The following is a 3634-nucleotide window of genomic DNA, read 5'->3' as shown; positions in this document are numbered from 1 at the left end:
ATTGCTATCCCCTTCTGCTGACTGTAAGCCCATTCGAGCAGATTGTAATCCCCTCCTGCTGACTGTAAGCTCCTTCGAGCAGATTGTTATCCCCTCCTGCTGACTGTAAGCTCCTTCAACTATTTTTATCCCCTCCTGCTGACTGTAAGCCTCTTCAAGCAGATTGTAATCCCCTCCTGCTGACTCTTAGCTCCTTCAAGCAGATTGTAATCCCCTCCTGCTGACTGTAAGCCCCTTTAAGCTGATTGTAATCCCCTCCTGCTGACTGTAAGCTCCTTCAAGCAGATTGTAATCCCCTCCTGCTGACTGTAAGCCCCTTCAAGCTGATTGTAATCCCCTCCTGCTGACTGTAAGCTCCTTCAAGCAGATTGTAATCCCCTCCTGCTGACTGTTAGCCTCTTCGAGCAGATTGCTATCCCCTTCTGCTGACTATATGCCCCTTCAAGCAGATTGTAACCCCTCCTGCTGATTGTAAGCCCCTCCAGTTTATCTTACTGTTAGCCTCTTTGAGCTGGTTTTGATACCAATTAACCTTACTGTAAGCCCCTTCAAGCTTATTGCAACACCAATTGACCTTACTGTAAGCCCCTTCAAGGTGGTTGTAATACCAATTTTCCATACTGCAAGCCCCTTTAAGCTGATTGTTTTACCAATTTTTCTTACTGGAAGCCCCTTCAAGCTGATTGTTATACCATTTTCACTAACTGCTAGCCCCTTCAAGCTTATTGTTATACACATCCATCTTTCGCTGCTGTAAAAAACCTTCGAGGTGATTGTTATCCCACTCACGCACTTTTAATAGGCCAAAAACGCGTAATTCCGGTAAAAGGTTGACGTCTATCCAGTTAGACCACTCGAGACCCATTAGGCAGTTCTCAGTTTATCCAATAATTAGTAAAGCTATGTCGTTTAAGTTTGTCTAAAGCTGTTTGTAGTCCCCCATGCCCTTTTCAAAGCTTGCTTCTGGTTAAAGGTGAACTCCTTTCCAGCTAGAACACTTTAACACTATAGGCAGTCTCAATTTAACAATTATATGTAGAACAATGTATTTTATTAATATTTGTTAGTGTCAACGGTGCTATGTTTTGCCAGTTGGTTGCCATTAAGTTTAACCATTTAAAGATTGAGTATGTATTGCATATGCATTCCTCTTTTCCTAAACTCCCTTAACTGTTTCAGTCTAAAGAAGAACCAAGTAACCGGGTAGTGTTAAATGGATGCTTTGTTATTGAAATATATACCATATTTAAGTCTTATATATTGTTTCTAAAAATAAAACACCATTTTCAAAACAAATGTCACTATCACTTTATTCATAAAATAAAGAAACCTTTTGGAAAGGTTGTTCATAAGTTATTTTACCATCTTTCAGTTCGATCCTCGTATTATATATTTTGCTTTCAATGATCAAATATTATAATACTACTGGTATATAGAAACTAAATAAAACGGTGAAGCCCATTTCGCATCTGGTCCATGGACAGTGTAACTTGGCACAATGAACCAGGAATTGCTATCTGTCATAACCACTGTAAACCCAAATCAAGGCTCCTCGTTCAACCAGTTAAAGTAAAAATCGTTTGCAATGCTCGTGGAATCACCGGTTGTGGTCGTATTGTGTTGTTGACCGCTCGAGAAAAAGGAGTAGACACTTCTGGTGTCGAAATTTATTTCATTGTTCAAAATAACAGTTGGAGCCACCACCAGAAATCCGCTCATGAAATTATGAGGCGCCGGCAGAAGGTGGAACGATGCGTAACGTGGTTTAGTCGGGGTGTAGAACAACATGCTTACTCCTATTGCTTCGTTTGAGGCTATGTGATAATGACTAGACAGGTCGATATCTTGTTCCACAGATAACGCAGTCATACAAGACACGAAGAGCGTCAAAACCTCCGGTGATGTTAACAATAATGTTGTCGGAATTTGTAAGAATCTTTAATTTAGCCTCAAACGGTCTGTTTGCGGTACTGTCACCAAATGACGGGATAGTATAATGTGAAGACCACGTCATTAGCGCAGGGATTTGGTAAAATATATAATTATCGTTTCTAGTATTATATTCTCCACAGAAAATTGACGAAGGGCTTGTAAATTTGATATGAGTTCCAGTAAAGTCTTTGCCCAATTCACTTAACATTCGATGTTCTTGGACATAAACTGTTCTACTATTGGCCAGGGCGGCCAATTCGGATTAATTTTATAAAAATCAGTGTCTTTAGAATCTTTTGTGAACCGTATCATTTTTGCATCGTCAAAAGCAGACACTGGTAAACAATAACGGGTATTTTTACCGTCACCCCGATCAAGCACCATCAATTCCATTCCAAAAGAATCTAAGGGTTGCACCAGTATTTTAATGATCGGAAATTTGTTGGTTGAATAAAAACGTTCACCGAATCGCTAACCACGTGAATTAAATAAACGGAAGAGTCAGACACTCAGTCACACATTCTAATCTGGCGGTTGTAGAATGTTGTGACCAAGGAGCCACTTCCTACTGCGATTTGCGTATTTAGGGCGAGTGGTGTTACGTAGATACGACAATAGTTAGCGTTGCTGCCTTCGGGAACAACGAGTAAAAATTCTCGACGAAACTGTCATGAAAATCTTGAAATAAATATATAATACATTTGTTTAGTAATATAAATGAAATCCTTACAAAGCTTTTGTGTATATCAGTGGATATTTTGTGGTTAAAATGACTAAGTTTCCTCAGATGATACATGTAAAGTAAAGCTAAACTTGACGGAAAAACGAGCGGACAAACAAACAAAATATCTCGCAACGAGAACGGAATCATTAAGGCAAGTAAATTATATCGTGTCGCACATCAGTTGTTTACCAAAATTACATTTGCCACAATACTGGGCGCATCGGTGTTCCGCGAGTGCTTCATCACGTTAGTGGTGTATTTTTGGAGACTCGTAGTTTCAGAACTGTTTCGAATATAGAAAATGTAAAAACACTCCTTAATATGGCATATGCTGTTTTATTTGTAAACCAAATTTCCGACATTAACTCTATAAATCAAATTATTGAATACACACTAGTTCGTTTCTTAACTGGCTATCTTCTCAATATTCTTAACCATGCAGTTGTGAGAGTTTGTCTGTTTCGCTTTGAATGCATATTGATTTATGTGCCAATATTTTATATTCATTAATTGTACAACAATTGTGAAGTTATTAATGTAGCTCATTGGCTCGTTGTTATGCGAGAGAGCGGTCAAATGCAGTGTAGATAGGTGAGGTGTTAATCGCAGCATCCGGATGAAGCTCATTTGTCCGGCAACGAACTAAATTTCGCACCGACCGAGAATTAAACCTGATCCTTGAATTTTAGAGCCGAATCGAACCAGATTAAGAGCGTGTCTGTTTTGTTTCGGTTGTAAGTTATTGTGATATTAAAGAGATTCGTTCGCGCTTTATGGGGTCATAAATCGTCCAGTTGTTGTTGATAAAAGTAAAATAACTAAATTTGAACTAAATTTGAAAACAGTTGTTGCCAACATATAATCTGTGAAAAAGTCCCTTTAATTAATTATACACAATGAACAATGAAAGGCTTAGTTGTTTATGGCCTAGTTTAATCCTTCTACAAGTGACACCCCACCCCCCCCCCCCCCCAAAAA

The sequence above is a fragment of the Mya arenaria genome, chromosome 3 (genome assembly GCF_026914265.1).
Source record: "Mya arenaria isolate MELC-2E11 chromosome 3, ASM2691426v1".
Classification (NCBI taxonomy): Eukaryota; Metazoa; Mollusca; class Bivalvia; order Myida; family Myidae; genus Mya; species Mya arenaria.
Note: the sequence above shows the minus strand (reverse complement) of the source record.